General features: G+C 41.2%; 1 non-coding gene and 1 pseudogene across 1 annotated transcript; one reads left to right on the forward strand and one right to left on the reverse strand.

Annotated features, from left to right (window-relative positions):
* Positions 1-4,747: 4,747 nt before the first annotated feature.
* LOC148545865 (uncharacterized) lies at positions 4,748-5,392 on the reverse strand (annotated as a pseudogene).
* Positions 5,393-13,847: 8,455 nt separating this feature from the next.
* Positions 13,848-13,951, forward strand: LOC148545866 (small nucleolar RNA R71). Its single transcript, XR_015901823.1, has one exon. It is a non-coding gene; the product is annotated as a small nucleolar RNA R71 (small nucleolar RNA).
* The last annotated feature ends 5,093 nt before the right edge of the window (positions 13,952-19,044 follow it).

The following is a 19,044-nucleotide window of genomic DNA, read 5'->3' on the forward strand; positions in this document are numbered from 1 at the left end:
GCCTATAATGCCCTAATAGGTCAGACAACACTAAATCAACTCGGCGCAATAGTCTCAACTCCACATCTATGCATGAAATTCCCAACTACAGAGGGGATAGCCACAATAAAAGCAGATCAAAAGATGGCACGCCGCTGTTATAACGAAAGTCTAAACCTCAGAGGCAGAGGAGAAGAGTTCCATACAATTGAGCTTGGTGGAGTCCAGAGACGAAAAGAACTCCGTCCACAACCCGAAGGTGAAATAGAGAAAGTTCAGATCGGAGACACCTCGGACAAAACGACTAATATTGGCACGATCCTGAAAGGAGATGGAAAGGAATTACTAGTACAGTTCTTGCGAGATAATGTCGATCTCTTTGCATAGAAAGCTGCAGACATGCCAGGCATAGACCCTAAGCTAATCTGTCACAAGTTGGCAGTCTATCCAGGATCTCGGCCGGTACAGCAGAGACGAAGAAAACTTGGGCCAGAGCGATCCCAAGCTGTGGAAGAACAGGTACAAGCACTACTGGAGGCAGGATTCATAAGAGAAATCAAGTACCCACTATGGCTAGCTAACGTCGTCTTGGTAAAAAAATCAAATGGGAAGTTGCGAATGTGCACCGACTACACCGACCTCAACAAAACTTGCCCAAAAGATCCTTACCCACTCCCAAGTATCGACGCTCTGGTAGATGCTTCCTCCAGATATAAATACCTCTTGTTTATGGATGCATATTCCGGATACAACCAAATCCCCATGTATCCACAAGATCACGAAAAGACCTCGTTTTTGACGCCAAAAGCAAATTACTGCTACATTGTGATGCCTTTCGGTCTCAAGAATACGGGAGCTACTTATCAAAGGCTAATGAATAAAGTCTTCTCAGATCACATCGGAAAAATCATGGAAGTCTATGTGGACAACATGTTGATAAAGACACAAAGCGAAGAGACATTATTGTCCGACCTGGCTCAAGTGTTCGACACTATAAAGAAGCACGACATGCGACTCAATCCTACAAAATGCACCTTTGCAGTAGAAGTGGACAAATTCTTAGGTTTCATGCTCACACAAAGAGGAATTGAAGTGAATCCAGACAAATGCCAGGCCATACTCAACATGAAGAGCCCAACTTGTGTCAGAGAGGTACAACAACTCAATGGGAGATTGGCAGCCTTATCCAGATTCTTAGCGGGATCAGCGATAAGATCTCTCCCCTTCTACGCAACTTTAAGGAAAGGAAAAAATTTTGAATGGACAAAGGAATGCAAGCAAGCCTTCCAGGATTTCAAAAACTTCCTAGGACAACCACCTATTCTAACTCGACCACGAAAGGAAGAACCACTCACATTGTACCTTGCGGTAGGAAGTCGGGCAGTAGCCTCAGCACTGGTTCGGGAGGACGACAAAGGGCAACAACCTGTATACTTCATTAGTAAAGCGCTACAGGGATCCGAGCTAAACTACCAAAAAATAGAAAAGTTTTCCTACACTCTCATACTGACATCTCGACGACTTCGCCCGTACTTCCAGGCTCACACCATTAAGGTTCGAACCGACCAGCCCATAAAAGGGATATTGCAGAAAACAGATCTAGCAGGCAGAATTTTACAATGGGCAGTCGAGTTGTCTGAGTTCGACCTCCAATATGAAGCTCGAATAGCCATCAAATCACAGTACTTGGCTGACTTCATTGCGGAATTCACAGATACCCTGGAAACCCCCACAGAATAGAATCTCTACGTGGACGGTTCCTCGAATAAGACCGGAAGTGGCGCATGTGTGATAATAGAAAGCAACCAAGGAACCCAAGTTGAGCTTTCCCTCAAATTTGGGTTCCCGGCCTCAAACAACCAGGCGGAATATGAGGCGTTACTAGTTGGTTTGAAGCTGGCTAAGGAGGTTGGAGCTCAAAAACTCAACATCTTCAGCGATTCACAAGTAATCACCTAACAAATAACAGGGAGCTACCAAGCCAAAGATCCCACCATGAAAAAGTATTTGGATAAAACCAAGGAACAGCTCGGACAAGTCCGAGAATATAAGATCTGTCACATACCCCACGAACAAAATGCCCGAGCTGACGCACTCTCGAAACTAGCTAGCACCAAACCAGGGGGCAACAATAGAAGCCTCATCCAGGAAATGCTACAGAACCCATCAATCTCAGAAGAGGAAAAAGTCCTAGCCATAACAAGTCAGGACCAAGGATGGATGACTCCCATAATTAGCTACCTCAAAGTAGAAACTCTCCCCACAGATGAAAAGGAGGCAAAGAGGTTAAAGCGGGAGGCTCAATATTACACTATCATAAACAACACCCTATATAAGAGAGGTATCTCAATACCGTTGTTAAAATGTGTGCCGACCTCTAACACAAAGGAAGTTTTAGAGGAAGTACACAGCGATATTTGTGGTAATCATCTCGGAGCACAAGCTCTCACCAAAAAGGTACTCCGGGCGGAATTTTACTGGCCAACTCTACAAAAAGAAGCTACAGAGTTTGTAAAGACATGTCCCCCAAGCCAGAAACATGCCAACTTCCACATTGTCCCGCCAGAAAAACTCATCAGCGTAACTTCACCTTAGCCATTCGCAAAATGGGGACTCGACCTTCTCGGACCCTTTCCTCAGGAATCGGGACAAGTCAAATTCCTCATAGTTGGGATAGACTATTTTACAAAGTGGATCGAGGCAGAGCCCCTAGCCAACGCCACTGCTCAAAGAAGCCGGAAATTCTTATATAGAAATATTGTCACAAGGTTCGGAGTCCCGCACTCCATCACCACAGACAATGGCACTCAATTCACAGATGTAGGTTTCAGAAAACTAGCTGCCGACCTGAACATAAAACACCAGTTCACCTCCGTCGAATATCCTCAAGCCAATGGACATGCCGAAACTGCCAACAAAGTCATATTGGCTGGACTGAAGCAGAGACTGCAAGAAGCAAAGGGAGCTTGGGCCGAAGAACTCCCACAAGTCCTATTGGCATATCGAACAACACCACATTCTACCACAAACGAATCACCATTTCGATTAGCGTACGGAGTGGAGGCAATGATCCCAGTAGAGGTCGAGGAAGGGTTCCCTAGAGTGGTCCACTACAATGAACAAGCCAACTCTCAACTTCAAAGAGAAGAGCTCGACTTACTTCCAGAAGTCCAAGAAAGAGCTCGGATCAGGGAAGAAGCGCTAAAACGCCGAATGGCTTCAAGATATAACCAAAGGGTAGTACCAAGAAGTTTCGCTGAGAATGATCTCATCCTAATCTGAAATGATATTGGAACAACTCGACCTAGAGAAGGAAAGCTGGCAGCAAACTGGAAAGGACCCTACCGAGTTACAGAAGTACTTGGAAAGGGCTACTACAGACTGTCCGAACTCAATAGACGAGAGCTTCCCAGATCATGGCACGCATGCAACCTAAGAAGGTACTATAGCTAGAAGATCTCGTCATAGGGTGCACTCTTTTTCCTGAAAAGGTTTTTTAATGAGGCACCAAGTTGAGATCCAGAAATTATTCGACTAAAAGGGATGAAAAACTCCCGCATGTATATATTTGCATTTCCTTTTGAATAAAATATATTTTAGATATTCTACAAATTCTCAAGACGCATTAATCTGAAGCATTCATCGCCCGATTATAAAGCAACAGTTCGGCAGAAAGTGAAAAACAGATTCACTGCACGATCACGATGGAAGACCAATAAAGATGAAAACGCGATTCATCTAAAGGTCGACCAAACAAAGACAGAAACCACCTTCTACAAATCGGCAAAGATGAACACAGAATAATGTAAGAAGTTATCGAAAGTGATCCGAAAAAGAACCTGACGAGGTCTTATGGATTGCTAAATAATAACTTAAAGACTGCCCGACGTTAAGAAGTCAGACCAAGTCAATCCAAGTTATCAGCAAATTCCTGGAAAGAGGTCTGGCCAACCTATAAAAGAGGAATTGCTATAACTTAGAAGAGATCGACCTAACAAAGTCGGTCTCCTTCAGACAAGTTATAAAAGTAATCCCTGAAAGAGACCTGACAAAGGTCCAAGAAAGATGATTACAAAAATAACTTAGAAGAGATCGACCTAACGAAGTCAGTCCCCTACAAACAAGTTATAAAAGTAATCCCTGAAAGAGACTTGACAAAGGTCCAAGAAAGAGGATTACAAAAATAACTTAGAAGAGATCGACCTAACGAAGTCGGTCCCCTACAAACAAGTTATAAAAGTAATCCCTGAAAGAGACCTGACAAAGGTCCAAAAAAGAGGATTACAAAAATAACTTGGAAAAGGATGACATAAAGAAGTCGACCTCCTACAAAAAGAGTTATAAAGTAGTCTCTGAAAAAGACCTAACAAAGGTCTAAGACAGAGGACTGCAAAAGTAACTGGAAAGAGGACCAATGCAAAGAAATCGGCTATGGATCGATAGAGATACATGCAAGAAGCAAGAAAATCAAGAAACAAGTTGGAACCACCCCTTCACGACCACAAAGGATCTAGCCCAATTCAAAGAGGCCGAAGGCTCCGACATTTTCAAAAAATGCTAAGACAAACAAGCATGATATGAAATACAATATTATAAAGCTTCGGGGTCAGGATCAAAAGCATAAAAGCTACTTGTTGTTTTTTCAAAGATAGAAGTTGCTAAACAAGCAACCAAAAGGAATATCAATAGTCAGCAAAATATTCAAACTACAAATAAAGAGTTTCAAAGCCCACAAGTCGGGCTAACTACACAAATATCCAAAGAGAAATCAGCAAAGATCGGGAGCCTTCCCGGTAGCATCAGTACGGGGAGAAGGAGGCCGAGTCTGAATGGGGACAGCATCCACGGTTCCATCATCCCGGTTCAGAATCTGGCAATCCGGGTCAGACACAACTGGAGGAACTGAAGAGGCTGACACTTTGACAGAAGACACAGGGGGAGGTTCAACATCATCATCATCCTGGTCATCAGGGACAATCTTACCATCCCTCACAACATTATCCAGGCTGAAAAGAGTAAGGTCGGCCTCGGGAGCAATAATCCGAACCTGCTCCCTCAAGCTCTCATAGGCAGCAGTTACGCTGCCAACAAGATGACCTTGGAGCTCGGAGTAATCAGCTCGCGCATTCTCCAACTCCTCCCTCAGGTGCACCACCTCTCGATAAGATGTCACATAACTGTCCTTATGCCTCAATGCCGTGTACTCGGCCAACCGCACAGAAGCTGCCAGAGCAAGAGAACTCGCCTTTTCGTTCTCCAGATCCTTCTCCAACTTGGCTACCTTTACCTCAAGCTCTTCCTTCAGGCCCTTCATTCGGTCGAACTCCTATTTAGCCTCCTCCATAAACTCCTTGGTAGCATGGAGAGGAAGATTCTGAGCAGTTTGGTACAGGGTAGCCCCCATATATGCCATTTTAACACTGTTTCGGGTCATAAAATCCAGATGGTGAAGGATTGACACATAATCCATGGGGAGGGTACCGTAGGGACCGATTTGCTGATCTACGAATTCGATTGCATTAAAATTAGGGGCGTCAAGGTTAAAGGCCTCAATTGTTTTCTGTTTCTTATTGGGAGGAGCACCAGAAGCAATGGCAGAAGTCTGTGGAGGATCAGTCAGGCGAACTCGAGGAGTGGGGATCACTGATGCGCATAAACTAGTTATGCTACGATTAGGAAATTGCACGATCGGCAAAATTCCTTCCGGCAAGTGCACCGGTTATCGTCGTCAAGTAAAAACTCACAATAGAGTGAGGTCGAATCCCACAAGGATTGGTTGAGTGAGCAATTCAGATTAGAAGTGCGTTCTAGTTGAGCGGAATCAAGATTTGAGATGAGAATTGCGGAATGTAAAATTGGCGGGAAAAGTAAATGACAAGAAAATTAAATGGCTGAATCTTAAATTGCATGAATTAAAGAGCAGAATGTAAATTGCTGAAATTAAAAGGGAATGGGGGTGATTGCAAGAATTGAATTGCAGAATGTAAAGAGAAAGTGGAAATCAGAAATGGGGAATTCATTGGGTTTAGGAGATATTGAAATCTCCGAATCAAAACATGTATATCTCTTCCTCAACCAATGCATTCATTGAATTTTGCTTGGCAATCTTATATGATTGGATCCCAATTCCTTGGCTCACCAATGCTCTCTAAAAACAAACAAATTCCCAATCCCTTGGTTTAAATGTTCATAAGAAGAGATGATGCTTGATCACTGATTATACCACACAATTTCATGAACCACAATTTGGTAGGATTACATGTCACAATATCCATCCAAACCCCAATCCAATCCACTGTGAGAAAGCTTCTCTAGCATGAATCCTTCATTCCTTTCCCAAGGCTCCGAAGGATTCCAAGTATGAGTAGTTTCTTTCCCAAGACAACTACTCAATGGAATTAGATCGAGAAGCTTTCTAACAAAATTCAAGAGAAAAGATTGAAGAAGAAGATAAACTATTATTGATTCATTGAATTACAATAGAGCTCCCTAACCCAATGAAAGGGGGTTTAGTGAATCATAGCTCTGAATTCAATTACAAAGAAAAGGAAACTAGCTAAAAGTGAAAGTAAAAGTTTTTTCTCTAACTTAACTTCTATCCTATTTATACACTTTCTATATTGAGCTTCAGTTGTGCTTCTTGGGCTTTGAGGCCTCTCCTTGCTTTCCTTTTGCCTTGGGTTTATGATCCATAATTTTGATGAGGTTGTTGATCCAAATCCTGTAACATTTATTGAGCCAACTTAGTGATAATCAAATAATGACACATGACTCAATAAATTGAGATTTCAAACTCATCAATCCTTCAGGCCCAATCCCATAAACCATGATATTCAATTGGGTTTCATACCAAAGTACGTTTAAGTTAATAATTGTGCTCAAAGACTAACTTAAATCACAATATTTTTGGCCCAGAAACCTTTTTCAAGAGTGGCGTTTAAGTTGCAGTTTAAGCTTAAACTGCAACTTAAACGCCAGACACTTCCAGTGAGGCCATTTGTAGAAGCACGTTTAAGCTTCAGTTAAGGTTAAACTGAAGCTTAAACGTGGAAATGGAAGAAGGTAGCCCTGGAGAGTCATGTAGTCGAACACGTTTAAGCTTCAGTTTAAGGTTAAACTGAAGCTTAAACGTGGAGATAGGAAGGGCAGCCCTGGAGGTCGAACACGTTTAACCTCCAGTTTGAGGTCAAACTGGAGGTTAAACGTGGAAAAGGGTGGAGGCATACTGGAGGTCGAACACGTTTAACCTCCAGTTTGAGGTCAAACTGGAGGTTAAACGTGGAAGCTTAGAATGGTGGCCCTGGAGGTGTCGAACACGTTTAACCTCCAGTTTGAGGTCAAACTGGAGGTTAAACGTGGAGATGGAGAGAGCAACCCTGGAGTAGAAAAGCTATCGAACACGTTTAAGCTCCAGTTTGAGTCAAACTGGAGCTTAAACGTGGAATGGCTCCCTGGTACTCTTCCTGGTTCTGGCGTTTAACCTCCAGTTTGAGGTCAAACTGGAGGTTAAACGTGGAACTCCTCCCTGGGTGGCATACTCATTCTGGCATTTAACCTCCAGTTTGAGGTCAAACTGGAGGTTAAACGTGGAATGCTCCTTAAGTGAGGCTTTTCATTCTGGCGTTTAACCTCCAGTTTGAGGTCAAACTGGAGGTTAAACTTCAATCCCAGCATTTCTTATCCTTCATGATTTTGGCGTTTAAGCTCCAGTTTAGGCTTAAACTGGAACTTAAACTCCACATGTGATATTCAAGCTTCCTTTATTGATTTTGTTGCTTCCTTGCTTAGCCTCTTCTTCCCTGAAATCATCCAAACAATTGCATCAAAGTCTTGCAAAATTTCATGAGAAATCTTTCATTCATAGCATTTAAGTAATATAACTAAAACTCATGGAATTTGCATCAAAATTATATTGTTTGGATGGTTCATTACTTTGTTCTTCATTTAACCATTTTTGGTTACTTTAAGCTCAAGAAAATGCATAAAACTACTAAAACTAACAGAAAAATGCTAGTGAAACTAGCCTATGATGCCTTGGCATCACAACACCAAACTTAATACTTGCTTGTCCCTAAGCAAGTCCTGAGTTATTTGAGAAGAAAGTATGAAACAGAAAGCAATTACATTGGCTATATTAGCAAGCATTTGAAGTTCATCAGAAGGGTTTTATGCAGAAAGTTGCAGCATCACTTTTTCATACTTATCAGGTAGGATTATCACTTTTTCATTGCATCCATCAAACATTGCTATGGCCTCTTGTTATTCTTATGTCTTTGGCACTTTTCTCTTCTTTGTTTTTCTTTTCTTTTTCTTAGAGCTTCTTTTGCTCCTTGTTTGCTTAGTGTCATGTGTTGCACAAGCCTTTGGCATTTTCTTTTTCTTATCAGTGCACTACACATATCCACTTTAGGCATTTAAGTTCACATTTCTTCTTGAGACATTGGTGCCCAGCACCTCTTTGTGTGACTAAATGTTTTGTATTTAGGTTGCTCTTGATAATGGACTTTTGGTTGATAATCCCGGGTTAGTTAACCCAAGTTACCAAGTGTTGAAACACTCCTCAGAACCTATTCATCCAAGCATATCCTTAATACATAAACACCACAGGCATTTGTCTCAGAAGTTCAAACCATTGGTACCTAGCTTATTTTCTCAATTTTTTTGCTTTTTGGTTGCCTTTTTCCGTGGCTTTTTCTTTTTCTTTTTCTTTCTTTTTCATGGCCAAAGACATTTATTCATCAAGATCCATAGACAATTTTCACTTTCTACATAAAAAATGATAATTCTACACTCTAATTTTAGTGATCTGACTAAACAATCAAGCATGCATACCACCACTTAATTCTACTTGATTTGTCACTAATTTAGCCAAGTTACTTTTGTTCAAACTTTTTCTTTTATTTTTGGAAACAGAACAAGCATGGCACGCACTTGTTTAAGAAGGTGAAGTTATATCCAAACATCCAGGCATTCACTTTATTCAAAGCACTTAACAAACACACATACTAAAAAAAAACAACTCATAAAAAAAACTCCACATAACACTTAAATGACTTATGATGAAAACACGTTCATAAAGACAATTCACCAATTATCATTTGATTATTAAGGAACGAGACCACCTCTTATTTATTGCTTGGTTCTTCTTAATTCTTGGGATCCTGCTTCTTCTTGCTTCCTGCCTCTTTTTGACCACTTGTGCCTCCCTTGTCTTTTCTTATGAGCTTTTTCCAGAATCCAGCCTTTTTCATCGTTTCTTCCACTCCTTTTTCAAGGATCATTGCCTTGTTTATTTCTCCTTCTTTCCTCCCTTTGAAATACTCATCATAAGCTGGGAATGCTGGGTCCATCTTGTGTAGATGTTCCCCTATGTAGTTAAGCTTGATTTGCGAACTGATGTTGTAATCAGCTTGGACTGAGTATCTTGCATTCTGTAAAGTGGTGGCTTCCTTGATTGCCAAGACATTGGCATCTTGGTGTTGGCATATGTGGCTGAAGGATTCCTGTAAGTGTAAATTTTGTTCCCTTTGCAGATCGAAGAATCTTGATTCAAAGTTCCTTTGCATATCCATCATTTTTAGATGAAAGTCCTCTTGTCTCTCCTGAGACCTCATGTATTGTTGAGACATTCCTTCCATGATTTCCTGCATTCTGCTCATATCCATGGGGTCTCTGGGAATTCGTTGTCTTCTTTCAGGAGTTGCTTGCTCTTCTTGCTCTTCTTCTCTATCTTCTCCTTCCTGTCTTTCTTGTTCTGCTTCTTGCTCGGCTTCCACTTGTTGCCCTTCTTCATTTCTTCTTCTTGTATGTCTTGGAGGAGTTGGGCCAAGAGTCATTCTGTGCGCAGTTATGGCCAGTCCAGGATATAGCCAATTAGGTCTTTCATCCTCAAGTGGTACTTGGGCATCGATGCATAGTCTAATGATAGTGCTAGGGAAGTGGAGCCAGGATTCAGGGTCACTTTTCTCACTAAACTCTTGTATCTGTTCAGCAATGAGTTTATGAACTTTGATCTCTCCTCCAACCATAATGCAATGTAGCAAGATGGCTCTTTTAGGGACTATTTCTGAAGAGTTTGCAGTGGGTAGGATGGATCTCCTAACTATTGCATACCACCCTTTAGCTTCAGGTGTTAGGTCTCCCCTTCTCAAGACTCTTGGAGCCCCTCTTGTTTTTCTCACCCATTCAGCTCTGATGGCACAAAGGTCTTCAGCAATAGTTGTATAGTCAGGTTCTCCTATCATCCTTTCTTCATAACTTGCTTGGCTGAAATGTATGTTTTTCAGGCCAAGAGTTTTCATGATTGCTTTGGGACTGAAGTCAACTTCCACCCCTCTCACATAGCTTTTGTATGTGGGGTTCTTGGTTTGATCCTCCCGTACTGCATTTGCATAAAACTCTTTCACCAAGTTGATGTTGATTCTAGTGATTGGCTTAGTTAGACGCTCCCACTTCCTCTTTTTGATCTTTTCCCAAACACCTGGGAACTCATCCTTTTCAAGGTCAAAGGGAACCTCAGCTAGTACCGTTTTAGGTCTCATCCATTCGGCTTGAATCTCATGGAACACTGATCTGTATCTCCATGCATCGAATTCCCTGTTTTCCTCCATTGGCTGCTTGTCTTTTCTTCTTTTGTGGCTAGATGAAGCTGCCATTGGTTTTTTTTTTTTTTAGTTTTGGTAAGTGACAAGCTAAAGTTGACAAGGTGAAGCAAGAAGTGTTGTTGGAGGTGTGGTGAGGTTGTTTTCGGAAAGAGATAGTTATGCTATGATGAAGGAAAATGTGTATGAAGGAGAATTGGTGGTGTGGGACTCATTCCCCAAGTGGTTCTTTATAGTGCCCATGAGTGAAAAATGAACGGCTAGGGTGGTTTGTGAAGGGTGGCTTGATGGTAAATATATGAATTGTAGATAAGGACGATTGGCTTTTCATTTTCTTGGAAGTATTCTGGATGCATTAGGTTGTACATGTAGCTTTCTTTTCTTGCAGAACTTCCTTTTCCCATGTGTTAGTTTCAAAGATTTGTGAATTTTCTTTTTGACCAAGCACGTACCTCCCTTTGTCTTTTTCCTCCATTTTTGTCTTTTCTTTTGTACCTGCACAAACAAACAAATTTGCTATCATTTTTCGGTCCATGTGAATTATGAATAGTATTTGCACATGTAAATCAATGCTTGTCTTTATGAGCTTATAGCCGTGACTTCTACATGTATGCACACTTATTATTTGGACACCAAACTTAGTGTTTGGTTAAGTCTCCTGATGACATGAAATCCATATTGGTTGTCCTTAATGAGTGTGCATAATTCTAATAAATCATAGTCACCTTGGCTCTTTGATTCTAAACAAAGTGACTACCCTAAGTAATTGAAACCAAAGTATTAAAACATGTGAATGGTATACTTGTCATGAATTTTGAAATCCAGAGGAACTTCTTGCTTTTCATAAACTGTGTTCAAAAAGAACACCAAACTTAATGTTTGGTTGTGCACCTTGAATGAAAGATGGAATTCAATTTGAGTAAAATTTGGGAGTGCCATCAGGCACACCAAACTTAGAGACCAATTGTAATTTACATGCAAGGTTTAGTGCACTTAATCAATAGTTGTCCTGAGGATTCAAGTTCATGCATAAGAAACCATGCTTTATTAGATGTAAAGCAAAGCACTAAAGATTAAGGATACTAAAAACATGGGTTGCCTCCCATGAAGCGCTTCTTTAACGTCACTAGCTTGACGGTTGTCCCTTGTTAGGGTGGATTGTAGTGCTTGACGTCCTCTCCTCTCACTATGAAAACGTCCCCACTTGATTCATTCATGACCTCTAAATGTTCCATAGAAAGAACTTTCCTGATTGTGAACACTTGAGGGAGCTGGGAAGGAATGGTCTTGAGGCCAGGTGGGATTGGCAGATAATGACTTGATATCACGTTATCTCCCGGAGAAAAACCTTCAGTGGGAATTTTCTTGTTTCTCCATCCTCTTGGCAATCTCCCTATCACTCTTCCCTTTCTCTTGAGGATTTCTTCATTGACCTTTATGTCAGGAGGATCCTTCTGATCTGTTTCCACTGATTCTTGTGGCTCTAACTCTTGCAACTCTTGTTTGCCTTCCAATGACTGTTTTAGAGTCTCAGCTGCTGGATTACTTTCCTCCAAACACGGATGGCTACTATCATCTTTAGGCTTTTCAGGTTCTGGTTCAGGCTCAGATGCAGGTTTGAAGACTTTGAAAATGAGCTGTTCATCATGTATTCTCAGAATTAGCTCTCCTTGTTCTACATCTATGAGCGCTCTAGTAGTGGCTAGAAATGGTCTGCCCAGAATGATAGGGTGTAAGTAGCTTTCCTCCATGTCCACAATGACAAAGTCTATGGGGAAATAATAATCCCCCACTTTCACCAGCACATTTTCAACTACCCCTTCAGCTTGCTTCTGAGTTTTGTCAGCCAGTTGTATGATTACATCAGTGGATCTCACCTCATTCAGTTGTAGCCTCTTCATAAGAGTTAGAGGCATCACGTTTATGCTAGCTCCTAGATCACAGAATCCTCTGTCAATTTTTGTTTCCCCTATGATGCAAAGGATATGAAAACTTCCTGGGTCCGTTTTCTTAGAGAGTGTGTCCTTCTTGATGAGAGCACTGCATTCTTTGTTCATTGTTACCGTTTGTCCTCCCTTCAACACTCTTTTCTTGCTTAACAATTCCTTTAAATACTTGATGTGTGTGGGCATTTGATGAAGAATCTCAAGAAAGGGAATATTGACATGAAGAGAGTTAAATGTCTCTAGAAACCTTGAATAGGTTTTCCTTTTTTCACCTCCTCCTAACCTCTCAGGAAATGGTGCTTTTGGTTGGTATACTTCCATCATGCCTTTTTGCAGTTCCTTGGCTTGCTCAGTTCCACCTTCTTGCTTAACTTCTTCCACACCTTCCTTCAAAATTTCTGGTTCCTGCTCTGAGGGCCTGATTCCTTCTTCTTCTGAGACTTCCTTCATTATGGTGATGGCTTTGCATTCTTCCCATCTTACTCTCTTTTGTTCCCCTTTAGGATTCTTTTCTGTGTCACTAGGGAACACTGCAGTTGATTTGGGTGCCTGTTGAGATAGCTCTCCTACTTGAGATTCCATCCTTTTGAGTTTTTCACCATGGTTTCTTAAGGTAGTTCTCACATCATCCCTGAAGCTCTTCAGTTCAATGATGTCTTGACTCATGGTTGCCATAATTCCTTCTATCCGGTTTAATTGATCTTGAAATTGTTGGTTCGGATTAGGCTGGGTATGTTGATTATTTTGGCCATGATATGATGATTGGGGGTAGGTGCTTTGTGTGGCTTGGTATGATCTTTGGTTGGAGTTTTGGTATGTGGAATTGTTATGTTGGTTGTGGTTGTAAGGTTTGTGATTTTGTGGTTGGGTTTGTTGGTTTCCCCACCCAAAGTTTGGGTGGTTTCTCCAGCCTGGGTTGTAAGTGTTGGAATGTGGATCATATGATTGCCTTTGTTGGTTTCCCACATAGTTAACCTCATCCCAATCACCTCCTTCAATGCCTACCTCCTCTTGATCTTGTGTGTGTATTGCAGCTACTTGCTTTGTTTCTAATTGCCTGGTAAGCTCTGCTAGTTGCTTGGCAAACACCTTGTTTTGGGCTAGAATTGTATCAACATGGTTCAGCTCCATGACTCCCTTAGTGTTGTGCCTTTCTGATGCATAGTAGTACTCATTTTCAGCCACTGTCTCGATCACTTCAATGGCTTCTTCCACAGTCTTTTTCCTGTTCAATGAACCTCCTGATGAATGGTCTACAGCCTTCCTTGATTCATAAGAGAGCCCATCATAGAAGATGTGCAGTTGCACCCAATCATGGAACATGTTTGGTGGGCATTTCCTTGTCAAGTCCTTGAATCTCTCCCATGCCTCGTAGAGAGTTTCACCATCTTGTTGTCTAAAAGTCTGAACCTCAGATCGAAGCCTATTGACCTTTTGTGGAGGGTAGAAACGTGCCAGAAACTTGCTTTCCACCTCATCCCATGTTGTTAGACTCCCCCTTGGGAATGATTCCAGCCACTTAGCTGCTTTGTCCCTAAGTGAAAATGGGAACAAAAGCAGTTTATAGGCATCTTCCTGGACTCCATTGGACTTCACAGTGTCACAAATTCTCAGGAATTTTGTGAGATGTTGGTTTGGGTCTTCATTAGCACTTCCTCCAAAGGAACAATGATTTTCCACAAGTGATATTAGCTGTGGCTTGAGCTCAAAATTGTTGGCCTGAATGGGTGGTTTCTGGATGCTACTACCACAATTCCCAGAGGTTGGGTTTATGTATGAACTAAGAACCCTCCTCTCAGGGATGGCATCGTTTCCATCAGCTCTCTCATGGTTGTGAACTTCTCTATCCATGTTGAGATCTAAAGCTTCCTCAAAATTGTCCTCAGATTCTCCTTCAGATTCCTCTTCTCCCACTACTCTCTTCCCTCTTGCTTCCCTTCTAAGTCTATGAAGGGTCCTCTCTGGTTCGGTATATGGAGGAGTTGATGTCTCTCCTCTCCTACCTGTCATACAAGAACACAGCTCAAACACAAACAAGTGAAATACTCTTGGTTAATGGAAGAGTATGGTTAGCTCAATTGAGGAATTAATTCAAACAGTTAGTGAGTCAGTGAGTTAGTTGCATGAATTTAAAGGCATAAAGAAGGAAAGCATGTAACCAAGTGCAGAAATTAAAATTCAACAAGTATCTAGAACAGAATTAACAAAGCAAGAGAAAATTGCTCAATCTAGTTAGCTTCCAATTTGAGAATTGTCAATCGAAAACCAATCCCCGGCAACGGCGCCATAAACTTGATGCGCATAAACTAGTTATGCTACGATTAGGAAATTGCACGATCGGCAAAATTCCTTCCGGCAAGTGCACCGGTTATCGTCGTCAAGTAAAAACTCACAATAGAGTGAGGTCGAATCCCACAAGGATTGGTTGAGTGAGCAATTCGGATTAGAAGTGCGTTCTAGTTGAGCGGAATCAAGATTTGAGATGAGAATTGCGGAATGTAAAATTGGCGGGAAAAGTAAATGACAAGAAAATTAAATGGCTGAATCTTAAATTGCATGAATTAAAGAGCAGAATGTAAATTGCTGAAATTAAAAGGGAATGGGGGTGATTGCAAGAATTGAATTGCAGAATGTAAAGAGAAAGTGGAAATCAGAAATGGGGAATTCATTGGGTTTAGGAGATATTGAAATCTCCGAATCAAAACATGTATATCTCTTCCTCAACCAATGCATTCATTGAATTTTGCTTGGCAATCTTATATGATTGGATCCCAATTCCTTGGCTCACCAATGCTCTCTAAAAACAAACAAATTCCCAATCCCTTGGTTTAAATGTTCATAAGAAGAGATGATGCTTGATCACTGATTATACCACACAATTTCATGAACCACAATTTGGTAGGATTACATGTCACAATATCCATCCAAACCCCAATCCAATCCACTGTGAGAAAGCTTCTCTAGCATGAATCCTTCATTCCTTTCCCAAGGCTCCGAAGGATTCCAAGTATGAGTAGTTTCTTTCCCAAGACAACTACTCAATGGAATTAGATCGAGAAGCTTTCTAACAAAATTCAAGAGAAAAGATTGAAGAAGAAGATAAACTATTATTGATTCATTGAATTACAATAGAGCTCCCTAACCCAATGAAAGGGGGTTTAGTGAATCATAGCTCTGAATTCAATTACAAAGAAAAGGAAACTAGCTAAAAGTGAAAGTAAAAGTTTTTTCTCTAACTTAACTTCTATCCTATTTATACACTTTCTATATTGAGCTTCAGTTGTGCTTCTTGGGCTTTGAGGCCTCTCCTTGCTTTCCTTTTGCCTTGGGTTTATGATCCATAATTTTGATGAGGTTGTTGATCCAAATCCTGTAACATTTATTGAGCCAACTTAGTGATAATCAAATAATGACACATGACTCAATAAATTGAGATTTCAAACTCATCAATCCTTCAGGCCCAATCCCATAAACCATGATATTCAACTGGGTTTCATACCAAAGTACGTTTAAGTTAATAATTGTGCTCAAAGACTAACTTAAATCACAATATTTTTGGCCCAGAAACCTTTTTCAAGAGTGGCGTTTAAGTTGCAGTTTAAGCTTAAACTGCAACTTAAACGCCAGACACTTCCAGTGAGGCCATTTGTAGAAGCACGTTTAAGCTTCAGTTAAGGTTAAACTGAAGCTTAAACGTGGAAATGGAAGAAGGTAGCCCTGGAGAGTCATGTAGTCGAACACGTTTAAGCTTCAGTTTAAGGTTAAACTGAAGCTTAAACGTGGAGATAGGAAGGGCAGCCCTGGAGGTCGAACACGTTTAACCTCCAGTTTGAGGTCAAACTGGAGGTTAAACGTGGAAAAGGGTGGAGGCATACTGGAGGTCGAACACGTTTAACCTCCAGTTTGAGGTCAAACTGGAGGTTAAACGTGGAAGCTTAGAATGGTGGCCCTGGAGGTGTCGAACACGTTTAACCTCCAGTTTGAGGTCAAACTGGAGGTTAAACGTGGAGATGGAGAGAGCAACCCTGGAGTAGAAAAGCTATCGAACACGTTTAAGCTCCAGTTTGAGTCAAACTGGAGCTTAAACGTGGAATGGCTCCCTGGTACTCTTCCTGGTTCTGGCGTTTAACCTCCAGTTTGAGGTCAAACTGGAGGTTAAACGTGGAACTCCTCCCTGGGTGGCATACTCATTCTGGCGTTTAACCTCCAGTTTGAGGTCAAACTGGAGGTTAAACGTGGAATGCTCCTTAAGTGAGGCTTTTCATTCTGGCGTTTAACCTCCAGTTTGAGGTCAAACTGGAGGTTAAACTTCAATCCCAGCATTTCTTATCCTTCATGATTTTGGCGTTTAAGCTCCAGTTTAGGCTTAAACTGGAACTTAAACTCCACATGTGATATTCAAGCTTCCTTTATTGATTTTGTTGCTTCCTTGCTTAGCCTCTTCTTCCCTGAAATCATCCAAACAATTGCATCAAAGTCTTGCAAAATTTCATGAGAAATCTTTCATTCATAGCATTTAAGTAATATAACTAAAACTCATGGAATTTGCATCAAAATCATATTGTTTGGATGGTTCATTACTTTGTTCTTCATTTAACCATTTTTGGTTACTTTAAGCTCAAGAAAATGCATAAAACTACTAAAACTAACAGAAAAATGCTAGTGAAACTAGCCTATGATGCCTTGGCATCAATCACCTTCCTTGGCCCAGGAGAACTTGGCACAGGCGACTTCACAGGAACTTGAGAAGATCCCTGTCCGGCCGCCTTGGCCAAGATATTTTGAGCAGCAGCAGCCTTCTTCGCCTTCTTGTAGGCCTTCATGGAATCATTGTTTTTCGATATCTCTGAAAATACAGAATCAACCATAAATGACGAGTTACAACATAGGAGAAGAAAAGCTCAGAAACAAGTATAAAAACAAGTCAGACAGTACCCAAAGTAGTTCGAACCAAAGATGGATCACTCAAGAATCTTTTTGTATCCAGATGGAGTGGTTCCCCCCACAAATCTTCAAGAACAACTACAAAAGCCCGCTTAACCTCATTAAGCATCTCCCATGTATAACGTGGCACTCTCACATTCTTTTTCCACTCTAGAGGAAAAGCAGGCTCGTCATTCTCATCAAGAAAAAAGGGGCAGACCCCCTCAACAGCACGGACTCGGAAGAAATAATTCTTAAAATTTTTAAAGGACTCATCATACATGGCAAAAACTTTATGCCCCTGGGCCGATCTGAAAGAAACCCAGGAAGCTTTCTTTTTGGAAGAACCTCCGGGCTTGGCCGAGACAAAAAGATAGAGGAAAAGAGTTTCAGAAGGTGTTACGCCTAACTCTTGGCAAAGCAGTTGAAATATTTTGATAAAACCCCAGGAATTCGGATGAAGCTGGGATGGAGCAATATTACATGACCACAACAAGTTTATCTCGAAAGCAGTAAAAGGAAAAGTAATGTCCAACTGGCTGAAGAAATATTCACAGGCGTAGAAGAAGGGACGTTCCCCCTCGACGAAAGTAGGAAAACAAGCCCTCTCATCAGAGTCAGGAGCTACAAGCTCATAATCCCTCTCTCGAGCACTGCTACCACAAACCCTATGACGTTTCCTCAGCTCTACACAAAATTCAGCATCCACGACAGAGACACACATTAAGACAAGGGAGTCCAGCCAATCGGACATCCCCTCGGGAACTTTGGAAGACACCTCTACAATGTTATGCGAGAAGACATGACGCTACTAATCCTACAAATAAGAAAAGAAGATTGGATTACTAAAAAACATCTCGGACAAGAGGCAAAATAACTCGACTAAAATGACACAGGCGAACAAGCAGAAAAGGAAAATCCCAAGACTCAAACCAAAGTTCTGGGGCATCCTTTGGAGGCAGAAACAAAGCAAGGTTTCAAGAAATTCCTACAGCCTACGTCCCAGCATTCATCAAACAAGAAAAGAAAGGTTTCAAATGAAACAAAGAAAGTAAAAACACAAAAGTCATCCAAGCCACTATCTTTCTACAGTATATCAGCAAAAAGCATCACCAACATCAGACAGGCCAAGCGAAAATCATCAAAGACACAAACCTTTTTCAGAATCAAACAAAGTTATCATTCCGAAACCATCATTAGAAGCACAAACAGAAATAACGGCAACATGCAAAAAACCCTAAAAAGCATCGAGCAGCAAGGAAGGCGAAAAAACTCACACAAACGGCGAAGAAATTCCAGAACACGCAACAATCAGGCATGGTAAAAAAGCAGAAAAGATCCAAACTTTCTCAAAATCAGACATAAAAAGTGACAGAGGAAGAAAAATCGAACCTGAAAAATAGAAGAAAACCTCGAAAGAAAGCTGAAGAGTAGAAACGACAGAGCTACCCCGCGAAACGAAAAAATTCGAAGAACGGAAAGAGAAATCCAGAATCACCCTTCTTCCACAAAAGTAGTGGCAGAGCAGGCGTCGCAGGAAAGAACTATGAACTCTAGGCAAGAAACAGAAAGCGAGAGTAAAGGGAGAAGTTACG

Source organism: Arachis ipaensis, chromosome B9 (genome assembly GCF_059453495.1).
Source record: "Arachis ipaensis isolate K30076 ecotype BB chromosome B9, ASM5945349v1, whole genome shotgun sequence".
Classification (NCBI taxonomy): domain Eukaryota; kingdom Viridiplantae; phylum Streptophyta; class Magnoliopsida; order Fabales; family Fabaceae; genus Arachis; species Arachis ipaensis.